The 13,218-nt window shown below is 36.3% G+C and overlaps 1 long non-coding RNA gene across 1 annotated transcript; it reads left to right on the top strand.

Moving 5' to 3' along the window:
- The first annotated feature begins 1,253 nt into the window (after positions 1–1,253).
- LOC135298214 (uncharacterized) lies at positions 1,254–11,496 on the top strand. The gene is made up of 4 exons (XR_010360227.1): positions 1,254–1,334; positions 2,288–2,396; positions 6,901–7,041; positions 11,445–11,496. It is a non-coding gene; the product is annotated as an uncharacterized LOC135298214 (long non-coding RNA).
- Positions 11,497–13,218: the final 1,722 nt, after the last annotated feature.

The following is a 13,218-nucleotide window of genomic DNA, read 5'->3' as shown; positions in this document are numbered from 1 at the left end:
TGTTTCATCATCTACACATCTCACATTTAATTATTTCCATTTTACTACCAAAGAATTGAGAAGCAGTTATTGAGGAGTTGCTGGTTAATCAGCATGCAAGGTTTGCCTGCCTCTTGCACTTTATTAGTTTTGCAGACTGAGTTTATAGCAGGATCATTAGTGTAATACTGGATTATATAAAATCTAGACACTTATGGACTTTTGAGGTGCTTCACCTGTGAAGAAAAAGCTTTCATAATTACTTCATCAAGCTTTAGTTATCTGTCTAGCCCAGACAAACTTGTGCCAATATGCCCTCTAAAATGGGCAGTTAGAACCAAGTATTTCTTGAACTCTTTATGACAAGTATTTCTTAATAAAGTGTAATTTCTACTGCCTGCCAAGACCACAGTAAGACATTGTTGTGAGGGAAGAACAGATGAACTTTGATTTTTTTTTTAATTTGGATATTACAATCATTTTATTTTTAGATTGTAATTTGTGTTTTGTCTGAAATTAGGTGTTAATTGAGGTTAGATTTTCAATACTTAAAGCTACTTAAAATGATAATTACTTAATTTTTGCATGTGGTAAATGTGTAAAATGGTCAAAAGGTGCCCAAGTTTCACTGATTCTTTATCTAAGGGAATCTTACAAGAACAGTCAGTACTGTGTTAGGAATTAAGCAGGATGTTTTGGTGATTGGCTAACTAAAACCCTCTTGTCTCAGAGGGTCCCCAAAAAGTGACTTTTGAAGCTTTCTGTTATCATTTATAGTTTTAGCACTGACATTCTTTCATTCACCTCAGTGACACAGGGATCTTAAAGGTGAATTACAAATTATTTTCTTAAACATAGTCCACATTCCTAGGTGGAATCAAAGCTGTATTAAATCAACCTGTTTGCCTGAACCTGGTACATGCCACAAAGTACATTGTGAAACACTGGCTTACTGCAGAATGTTTTATCCAAACATATTGATCCAGCTGGGAAATCACATTAAAGAACATGGTTGACCACATTTCTGCTCTTCTAGCTTTGGCAGTTAGTGCATTGATTTCAGCACCTTTTTATTTTTAATGACACCAGTCATTAAAAAAAAAATCAAGCCAGTTTTTTTTGTCCTGATTAAAATCAGGGTCAATCAGAAGTGATTTCCGAGCATCTGTATCACACTAGGGGCAAATAAATGTATTTATCCCTCAGTGATACCTAGCCAAGTCCTAGAGTATTACTTGACTGATTGATTGATTGAAACTTCTTCTTCACCCCTTAAGAAGTGAAGATTTTCAGAACACTGAAGAGAGAAGAAAATGAAAAAGCTGTCTGGAATGTGGTTACAGCTATGATTATCAGTATGTATGATAAACTTGTTTTCCTGATACTTTAACAAGATTTATTTATTTATTTATTTATTTATTCATTCATTCATGTAAATAGCAAGAGTTTATTATCAAGTTTGACTCATTTAAAACCAGTATTAAAAGCTAAAACCCAAAACTCATAACCCACGCTTATAAATTTGATTATTTGAGGAATTTTGATATACAGTCATATTAAAAGCAGAATTTCAGTTTATAATACAAAATATTCATGTTTTATTATAAACAAGAGAAATACATCTTAATATTATCAAACATCAAATGTAGTGAAAGTGTTTCAAATTTTATTTAAACGTAAATAAAGAAACAAAACTCTAGTGGTGCATCCTCCCCACCCCAAGCTCATTAGGTTCAGACTTGATGAACAGCACCTGAGCTGAGCTCCTCTTGAGCTTATCAGAAATGGTGTCTGTTCCCAGGAACTGGTGTTGTCTAATAAGCTCCTGTTCTTGGTGGTGTTGTTTTTTTGTTTTTTGGTTTTTTTTTGTTTGTTTGTTTGTTTTGGTTTTGGTTTTGTTTTGTTTTTTTAATGAACAGCCTTGGAGACTATTTTTTGCCTGAATAACAATGCAAGCAGGATAATGTTTTTGTTCTCAAAATTTCAAACGAAGTTTCTGGCCTGAAGTGTGTCCAGGATGAGTGTTCATAACACTTCACTGTTATGACTAAAGCCCAGTCTCTTGCAATCCCATTGACAAGGGTCCTTTGGGCTCTCCTGGAGGGCTGTGGCAGGACCAGCAAAGCCCCTCTGAGTGGGGGCCCCCAAAGCCAGCAGCTCTCAGGTTTGCTGGGTTCAGAGGCTGCCAAACAGCCACAGATCTTGCTCTGACAGCCCCATTCCTCAAGGCTCAAGCCTTTGCCTGCTGAGAAGTTGCAAAGACAGCTGAAATCAGTATTTCACTACCTTCAAGGGGAACTTTTCACAGGTACCTCATACAGACTCTTCATGCCTCTGTGCATGAAAGCGTGCACATGCTATGGTGAATGTACAAGGAATGCTGCTCTCCTACATTCTTAATTACTTCAGATTCATAGGTAAGTTAGGTCAGCAAGTAAGTAACTCTTGTGGTATTGTAAATACTACATGAATCTGTTGCTAAATTGTTAAACATAAGTTATAAGTTATGAATTGAGTAAATCAAATGCTGATAAGTTAAGGTGCTGTTAAGTTGAAGTGCTGTTGGGCCTTTATTTCAGTTTGGATGGATTGTCTCTGGATTTTTGTTTGCTTTTCCTCAGTGTGCCTTAACCATCTAGTAAGAGAGTGAACCTTGCCAATAAACTTTCTTGTGCTGTTGCTTTTATATTAGACCTGTTTTCACTGATAACTTTGCTGGTGATTCTTTAAGAGATCATAAAACAGTCATTCACAACAGAAACAAATCTTTCTTAGTCTTTGAAAAGCTAAAAGCAAGGCTGAGAAGTTCTTCAGACAGCTTTTTCATGTAGTAATATTGCCTATGTCTGCCTTTAGAATTACTCTTCTTTCTTGGTATGTTACTGGGTGCTGCAGATTGAAGCACTATATCGCCTCCAAGGAGAGGAAAAAAAACCCCAAAAAAACAAAACAAGTGAGGAAAAAAAAAACCCAAAAAACCAAAACAAGCAAGTAAAAAAGGAACCTAACGAAAAACGAACAAGCCACAAATTCCATAATGACTCCTCTCATCTTCAAGAAACTATTCAGAACAGAATGAGGTTGTCCTCTGCAATATTTTCTTGGGACATTTTTCCTCTTTCATGAAAATATTTACAGACTTTTCTATACCTACAGACAAACTTTTCAAAATCAGAGCCTGGGACTTACACAAAGCAATTACAAAACTTGTGAAACACAAGCTGGCTGACAGTCTTCTTCAAGCAGAGACACCAGTAGATCAGAGAGAATTCCTTTTTCCCTGCACTGAAATGACCACAGGAACAAGTTCCATAAAATCACTAGCTGCTGGAACCATCACCTGACGCAAGGTTTCCAGACTTATTAGAGTCTACATCTTGAATTGTGATACAGCAGAAAAGTCAATAATCTTCTGTCTGACCTGTGATTAAATTGAAGCTGTAGAAGGCAGATTGTAGATTTGTGATGTAATATGTAGAGAAAAGGAGAAAAAGGCTGAACATAGTAAAAAAGGTGAGAAAGTAGGGCAGTAGGAGAACAAGAAGTAAGTGCTATTTCTTTAGAACATCACTAAAATATTAAGTCTGCCATCCACAGAGGAAAAAATAAAGCTCATAATAACTGAGCATGACACTACACACTTTTAATTTGCCTCTCCAGTCACATCCCTCCTGTCCTTTCAGAATTGAAAAAGAGCCACAGCATGCTTCAGGGTTTGTGAAGACATATTAATACTCACTACTCAGTAACTAAATAATGCTTCCTGCGTAGATGTGATTTTAGACCTAATTTTCACATTTAAATGTGAAGACAAATGTTGCCTTCAATTGCCAGACAAGATCCCAGAGAAAACAAATATTTGACTTTGTCTAAAACTCTTTGAGGAAAACAGACTCTACCAAAGCACAATACTGTAAATGTAATAATTACACCTCTAATACAGTAATAAAGGAGATTTTATTATTTGCTGGAAAGAAGTTTTAATTTTATTATTTGCAAAACAAGCCAGAGGAGAATGGATTTACTAGTATAGTCTAAGAGACAAGATGACATAACAGGGTCTTAGTAAGGTCTCCTTGTTGGTCTCTGATGTTTCTTCTGGAGAAACATCTCTCACTGACCCCTCAGAGAATTTGATCATTCTAAATTAAGTTTTGTTTGGATGCTTTAGGGTTGCTAATATGTGACCCCCTTATGCAAATAACCTCCTTACCATGCTTCCCAGTACATTACTTTCTTGGTTTTACCACTGAGCTTCAGCTTTATAATTCTCTCATTCCCCTTAATGCTTCACCTTGCCCACTAAGGTTGTAATATTTGTATATCACATTTGTGGCAGCTCCTGTTCCAGCTATTATTTATTATAATTTTTCCACATTTTGGTTTTGGTTTTTTTTTTTTTTTAATTTATTACACAGAAACCTACTGCATCCGTACTTCTCTCATTAAGCTGTCCCATATAATGGCCTAAGCAAAAAAAAAAAGGCAAAATTATGCAGAGCTCTTAGAAAACTGTTGGCCTAAGGAGGGGAGGTTATGCTAATTGTCTGCTCCTGACCAGACAATGAGAATTCATTTTAACTTGAGTGGAGAGGAAAGTATTATCAGAGGTCTTCCTGGATGCAGCATTTGTCCTGTCTGAAGTGGGACACAGGACAGCTTTAGAACCACTGCAGGTTCTCTGCCAGATTTGTGTTGATCTGCTGCACTTGTAATTTAGAGAAATTTCAGGACTGTTGCAAACCAATGTTTTGCCTACATCTGCCAGGTGGATAGTCTATGAATTTGTGAGTTGTGTAGAAGAAAATAATTAGGTGGCATTAAAGTGCACAGCTGTAAGCCGTGAAAAGCTGCTTGCTGCGCTGGTAGGATCTTCTACTAAAATAGAGACAAATAGAAGCTTCAATCCTTTGGAAACCCAGGCCTTCTGTGTGTGTAATGCTGCTACACATCCTTCATACTACTCTCTTTATTTAGTGTAGATCTAGTTGTTTTATTCCACAAAAATATTTCTTATTATGTAGTCTGGCTCTGTGTATATATGTATATAATTTTTTTAGAATTATGAATTAACATTATATTAGTCAAATTATGTCTTCTGCTACTTAGAAAGGTGTAAGATGAGAAATGGCAGAATAAAATTTGGCTGGCAGGCCTTGGTGCATGCGTTCTCAGATGCTTTGTAATTACATGCATAGCCCACAGTATCTCTGCCTTGGCCAGTGGCACAGGTGGTTACACCTGTGCTGGGAGATGCAGGGTCCAATGTCAGTCTCATCCTTCCAGGCACCTCATTTCCGCCTGTTCTCTGATTCTTCTTAAAACTGTCTCATCCTCTGTGGTTCCAGCTATTCTCTCTCCCTTTCCACCTTTATGGCAACTTTATTTCTCCTTCCTGCATTACAGAATTATTGCCATGTTTTTGGCACATGTTCCTGACCCATTTCAGTCTACAGCTGTCAGAACTGCCTATTTCTTATCAGCTGCAGATGCTACAGTCAATTTAGACTTTACATTATGCATTATAAATGTGTAGTTATATGAAAATCTACATCTTTCAGTACAGAAATCTTTCCAATGCTTATGATTTACTTATGATTTCCTGCTTATGAACACCAAAAGAAATAGAAAGCAAATACTGTTTCTTCACAAAATTTGAAGCCCTTGATGAAAAGCCTGTAGAACTATATACTGGAACACAACAGTTATTAAATTTTGCTTGATTTTACTTAAAATTGACCAAATAACAAGTTGTTTTTGTTATTCTCAGAAACAACTAAATAGTTATATCTGAATTATTTCTTAAAAAGTATGATAACTCAGCTTGAAGTGAGAGGGTAAGAGTTTAGCAAAATCAAGAGTATCTAATAGTGGAAAGAACAACCTCACAACAAGTTGAACCAACTCTGCATCTTGTATTATATTTTCAATATAAATTGAAAATATTTTTAAGCAATAAAAATTGAGTGCACACCAAGTGCTCTGAAAACATGGAAGGATAACTAAAACATTCAAAATTTAGCAGAAGCAGTTGAAAAATAATAAAATATATAAAAAAATGCATTGGAGGCCACTCTCAGAACTGTTTAAAATTCTCTCTGCCATTCAGTTATTTATCAGTGTTGGTTTTGTTATTGTTGTTATGAACATGCTGGGAAAAAATTCCAAACTAATCTTGCCACGGAGTGATTATTGCTTTATACGTATAACATTTGGAAAGCCTGTCATGCAAAGTATTGAATGCATACGTGAATGATGATAGTTCTGTGGGTATTTTCCCCAGCATGAATGAGAGATTGTAAATCTGGTCAGTCATATATTTGTGCCATGCACATTTTTTAATTATATGAAAAATAACTGTAAATTAAATCATAAGGTAGTGTTAGTGATTCACTTCAGCTGATAGACACAGCTCTTACAACAGTGGAGCAATAACAATTTAAATGCACATTGCACTGCTCATGAGTCTGCTCCAAAAGCAGTAGGCAGTGGAAAAGAAGAACTGAATAAATGAACACTGAGAAAAGAAACCATTTATTTTTTTATTTATTAAAATTAACTGTAGCTATGAGCTCTCCAGGCATCATATTTGACAGTATGTATGGAGAAGTAAAAGAATTTACAACAGCTCAGACCTGAGCACCTAATCAATAAGATAGCAAACAAGTCCAAGGTAACTGACTGCAGTACATACCACCTACCTGTGTGTATGATATAGGAACTAAATTTAGTACAGCATATTGCAGTCAGTTGGCTACCACACTCTTTTGCCCTACATAATCACTCAACTGTTGATGTGTGTTCTCTGTTTATTGGTATAGTCCATTTTAATTGGACTTGTTTTCATTTTAGTACAAGAGAAAACATTTCCAGTAGTGCAAAAGGAGAATTAGTCATAATGCCTCCCACTCCCCCTTGCAGGTGTCTCTGAGGACTGAGGACAGATGTGGGCTGGGGATCATCTGGGGTCCTGCAAGAAAAGTTCATCTGATTTCCTCTGGAGTTTCATGAGTGGTATAGTGGCATGAAGGAAACCAACTACCTTCAGATCTTCAAGATGAGGTACCTCAGGCATCTAAAGAAATGCCATGTCTGTACCTTGTATGGAAGATATAATGAACTCATACTCCTTGCTTTTTTCCATCCTAAACTTTTCTTTAGATTTAGGATGCATCAATACATTCTTTTACAGTCTTTACAGTCCCGAATAAAGCTGAGGTGAGATGAGGTGCATAGATCCTGTAGCTATCAATGATATTACGTGAGAGCCTAAGTGCTGCACCAAGGTGAATGAAGTTCTTGGCTCTGCTGCTGCAAAGAGACAGTCATCTGTATGACCAGAGATGGTTTCAAATATTAAAATAGCAGCATTTTTATCATCTCCCAAAAAACACTGTCAGTTTATCAACATAAATAACACCCACTGACACTTCTGGTTCTAGTTGCAGATCCTTGTCTGGCTTTTGTGATAGAGCCGTGTCTCCCACTAAGGTGCCACCACTTTCGTCACCGTGCTTTATTTCACCTAAACAACAAGTCCAATCTTCCTGCATCCACAATACTCACCTTTTGAGCTTGTGCTGCTCATCTATTGCTCCCAGCCTCCCTGTTGTTTAGGACAGCCCTGCTGATGCAGCAGCTATTCCAAAGCCCAGCCTACTAAGTGGGCAGTTTGAATCTGGTCACAGTGCCATTTCAACTTAATCTTTAGCCTTGAAAATATAAGTCAGTTACACTTCTTTGGTGGGAACAAAATCAGACCTCATTTCCTTTTTCTAAATTCTTAATATTAGACCTAATATTTCAATGTCTTAAACCTATGGTCTTAGATTTAATGCCTTTCTAGCTAAATATTCCCTAAAGCACTTATTTCCAGCTGTGTGCGAAATTAATATCCAAAACATAAGGAACAATATAGCTGAGCCAATCTCTTAGTTACAATGGAGAAAAGTTAATCACAATAAATGAAAAAAGTATTTACAGTAAAAAGTGTATCTAAGAAAAAGAATTGAGAGTCTATATGTTAACAAATAATAAAACACAACTCAGAAGTACCACAGGAAACCCAATATATTAAAACACCTAATTTACAGTTCCCCATCTCCACTCCAATTAAGATAAATTATCACTAAATAGCTCCATAAAAAATATTTTCTAAAATTAATGTTTGGGGTGGCTAACAGAAGTTTGGATAAAGTTTATGTAGATAGTTGTAAAATTTAACAGATCTAGTTGAAATAAAGGATCTCTGTACAGCAATAATGTGCTTAAACTTGAGAAAGTAGGTGCTTTTTTTATTAATGACTTTTAATAACCAGTTCTCAGTGCCTCTTACCTTGACTGTGGTCTTGAAGGTATTTTCCTGTTGCATAATTTTTTTCATAAGCAATTTAAATTACTTTAAAATATCAATTTCTTATGAGGAAAACAAAGTTATCAACTTATTTATCAATCTCCTCTTCTAACTAAACGGGAATTTGAATAACACAATCCTACACAGCTGTCAAATTATAAGGGTTTACTGTTATACAGCAAATATTCAAACAAGATTAGATAGAAAATTATTCTGTTGAAAATTATTCATTGATCCTGCCTGCAAGGCATAAAGACACGCATGTGTTCAATATGCATATCTTTATCCCTTACAGGCAGGATCAGTGCTGCTCAGTCTGAGCAAGAAGCTGTCACAAGAGCAGGATCACCTGGAAGGGGAGAGAAAGGGTCTCTTGTACATAGTTTTTGTCCAGATTTGGGCAGAGAAGCCTGGCAATTTTTAGGATACAGTGATTCACGTGCTAGCTTGGAGATGGACTACAAATACTCATGACCTCCGAGTACTCTGACCCTGCAGAGATTTTCTAAATAGTGGGAGTGCACACGGCTTTTTGGAGGTACTGTTTAGGATTGCTACCTCACACAGCTGCTATTCCCCCTCCAAAGAGGAAACCAGGAGACTTTTCACAGGGCTGCTATATTTTGAAATTGAAAGCTAAAACAGTGTAAGCTTGGGGTGGAAGGCAGAAAACATCTTATTTTTGTAATCTTCTAGCAGTGTAGTCTTCTTCCTTTCACCCCTGGTCCTAAACCTTATTTCAAGAGACCTGTATAATTTGACATTTTAATGAAGGAAAACAGACCCAAAAGCACTTTCTGCTATAGCTTTCTGTCATAGCCTTCTGTTAGTGAGACAGAAGAGAAATTCAAGATCTTTCATTGGCTTCTCACCCTGTTCTTTCTAGAAGTCTGGTCTACACTAAATTAAATATTCAGATACTTGGCACAAGTTGCGTACCTAGCCATGCATACTGCTCACCAAACAACTGTGCATATGAGAGATATCTTAGGGAGAAGATAAAGAGTTGACTGTGGAAGATGTTTTCTTTGCTACTCCCTTCTTGGTGCTGCTACAACAGAGCAGAGACTGCATTTGTCTCAGCACAGATTGAAGAGTCTGGCTGTGGCTTGACAATACCAAGTTGAAGATAGTGGCAAATGCAAGATAAAAATAATGCTCTTGTGTTCAGTATTGCAAATCTCCTTAGAAATCATCTGACAAGAGAATGAGCAAAATCATGACAAGCCTGAAGGGAAAAAAGTTTATATGGTTGACATTTAGTTTAAATGAAATCAGAGAAAGAAAAGAAGTCAAGCAAAAAATTCAATACATTTCTCACAGATTGAGACTACATTTTGAGATCAATACTAAGCATGGATGATAATAAACCATCTGGCCACTTGCATTTAACAAACAATTTTAACAGCTGACACATCCATGACTTCTCTTTTCTTTACTAAAGCCCACAACAGTAATTGGGGCCACACCTCAATATTTCTGTTCTTTCTTTGCAAGGTTACAAGCAGCACCTCTATTATTCTCCTTTTAGATAAAGAATGAATCAGAGCAACTCAAATGCCTAAGCCTTATGAGGTGGGATAAAATATTAGAAAAACTTGGAGGAAAACTCTGATCTCCTATGTAACTTGTAATGAAGTCTTAACCTTTGTATTTTCTGAAGGTGCTAGGAAATAGCATTTTATCTACTCATTCACTTACATGCAGTTCTCTAACTTAAGACAACTGTTTATTTACACCTACCCAGTAAACATCCAATTAAAAACCATAGCTGGGGTTTGGAAATCTGAGTAGCTTCTGTATCAGGACAATGACCTAAGAACTTTCACGTTTGCCCTCTGTTTCTTGAATGGCTTCATAGAGTTGAAACAAAGCTCAAATGTGAGCATCAGATCTATATTTGTGGGCACAGAGATTTTCATAAATTACACCATACAAAAAATACTTTAAAAAAACCCCATAGTTATGTTACTCCTTAATATGTGTTATGATATATAATAAGTAAGATGAAATCTCATAATGTCTATTGAAAGACAGTGTATGTAAACAGAAAAAAAATTACATGGCAAAGTAACTTAAAAGGAAAATTCCATATTTTCTTTCTCTTTTTCTCTTTTGTACATTTTCTTGTTTCTGCATTTCTCTTTGATCTAGATTATTTTACTTCAGAATGTTTTTAAGGTTATTATATTTATTAAACTTGATGTTTAAAACCAGAAAACCAGCATATATTATTGTAAATTGATGCTGAAGTATAACAGATGTTATATTCCTTATATACCATTTCAATGGCAGTGACATATTTTTTTTAAGCTAGTTATTTTATTTTACAAATAAAGAAGGAGGTGTGGAAGAGCTTTGATCACTGTCCCAAGTTTAAAGGCAAGATGCAGAATAACACATATATGCTGCAATATGTAGCCTTTTGCTCTTTGCTGAAAGCAATCCCCTTTGCTTTTTGCTGAAAGCAAATCTTTATTTTTGTTATACTACAAGTACTCTTTACACACTTGAACCTACCAAAAGAATAGGCCCTGCTGCCAGTCACCCAGATCAGCTTTTTTTGCCTCTAAGTGCCTCACTCATCTCTAACAGTTTTCATCTCTTTTGAGGCAAGTTGTGTGTTACCACACCTATCTGATTCAGGCTATAAACTCCCTGAGGCAGTGATTGCTAGAATTCGTGCAGCTGGGCCTAAAGGGCTTTTGGCACATTGGCATCACAACCTAGCTAGAGTTTTCAGTGTGATCAGTGTTACCATTCAAAAATTACAATCATAATTTCTCCTTAGTTCCTATGGAGGGAGTTTGGCATTTCCCAGTGCCTCTCCTGTAGAGAAAATATTAACTTGTTTTGCCTGGTTGTTTCACTTTCTGTTTCCATGTTGCACCTCTGCAAGTTAATAAAGGTCAGAACTGCTGGTGGGGCCAAAGAGAAGAGGGATCCTGGCAGAGGGGTGTGGTAGTAAATTGGGATGTCAGAATGGACAGCTGGGAGACATTTAAGGCAATCGCTTAAGAGTTTCTGAACACTGCAAGGAATGAACAAACAGTTGGTGAATCGTAATACTGTGGTTCAGTTAAACTCAATCTTCTCTCCTTTCTCTTTTCAGTATAACCACTCCTAAGAGGCCTGGAAAGCTGGTCATATCCCAATTTCTCTAGGTAAGCAGGTCTAGCTCTAGGCAAGCAATACATAATGTTGCTTTCTGTAATACAGCTATCTGTACTAGAATGCTTGGATCCTTGTAGTGTATCCTGCATTTCACTCAGTACAAAGAGAAAGGATTAATTTGCATGTCAGACTTCCTTCAGCAGGGAAATATTTGGACTGCGTCTTAAACAAATATAGACCCTTTCTGAGTGAAATGGGATAAACATACCTGTAGCCCTCCATTTTTATTGTGTTTAAGGGTTGATTACTCCTGTAAGTATTCTGTGAATGTAGGCATATTTAGTAGGAAAATGCTTTTGTTGTGGGTTTTTATTTGTGGGACTTTCTTAAGGTGTAAAGTCCTGTACTCATGTGAGCATCCGTCTTCGTTAAAAAGAACAAAACAACCCAAGCCTCACACAAGTCCTGTGGGAAGACTAAACAAAACACATTTCACTTAAAATCCAAGAGAATTTAACAAAGATTTGTAAATATTGATGACTTCAAGTCAGTTCTTAAGAACTTTGAAGATCTGGCTTACATGCTTTTGAGTTGCCATTAGAACTTACTTGTCAAATTTGCGTCATTGATATATTAAAATTTCTGGGTCTGGTCCTATTACAGGCAATGGGAAGTATCCATTTCCCCTTGTACCACATGCCTGCATGTAAATGATACCTTGCTTATGATTACTGCTAAAAATTAAAGGGTGATCTCTGTGGGTAAGGTGAATGCCAAAAACATATTAATGCTGGAAGTAATCCATGTCTGTCCAGCACTGCAATCTAACAGGAGTGGTAGGCAGAGCCTTTGGAAATCTTTCAGCTATATTTGCAAAACACTTACTGATTTCAGCAGTAATAGTGGAGGAGAAGTGTTCACAAAAAACAGTAAACCTTCATGCCAGTATCTTCTAATATACATCTATTTTTTTCTCAAAGTATCAACAAATTCCTGTATAATATATAAGTTTCTTGAGATTTTTTCTTAAAACACTTGCTAACCTCTGTTCTTGAAGAGATTGGACTTTTAACACTTGCCAGTTTTACTTAAAACAAGTATTTTTATACTTATTATATCATATGGCTTACAGTCTGTTTAAAAATAACTGTTTTGATTATTTTTTACAATATTTCTTATCCTTTTCTTTCATTTATTTAAGGATGCATTCAAGATTTGATCTAGTCCCATATCCTTTGGTATTTAACCTAATCAAAGTCTGTACTTATATGCATTTGGAGTCACTGTATTAATAAGGGAGGCAATGGAGCATATCTGCCTGTCTGAGGGTGAGACTGAAAAACTAAACTGTTTATATTCATTCTTCATTAGACATAGAAATAAATATTTTCATCCTTATTTGCCCTTCATTGGTCCTTTTGTCTTTTCCAACACATGGGCCACCTTGCTGACTCATCTGTGTAGCTACCATTTACTGCTGTCTATTCTGTTCCTAATTGCCATTTCCCAAACTTCAGTAATAATGTGTAATGAGCAAAGAATAACTTCATTAATTTAGATTAACCAAAGTCCAGATCAATTAGAAAACTGCAACAAGACTGTAAGACTCTCTTGTTCTCCCATCACCCATGACTAGCACTGAACAACAGAAAAGACCACACTGCTGTTTTCAAGGCAAGGGTGGTCCTTTATGGTTTATATAACTGCTTGAATTGAGTGACCATCTTTGAGCTCACTTCACAGTAACCTCACTTCACCACCCACCCTGTTAC

Source organism: Passer domesticus, chromosome 3 (genome assembly GCF_036417665.1).
Source record: "Passer domesticus isolate bPasDom1 chromosome 3, bPasDom1.hap1, whole genome shotgun sequence".
Lineage (NCBI taxonomy): Eukaryota > Metazoa > Chordata > Aves > Passeriformes > Passeridae > Passer > Passer domesticus.
Note: the sequence above shows the minus strand (reverse complement) of the source record. Positions and strands in the feature narration are given on the sequence as shown.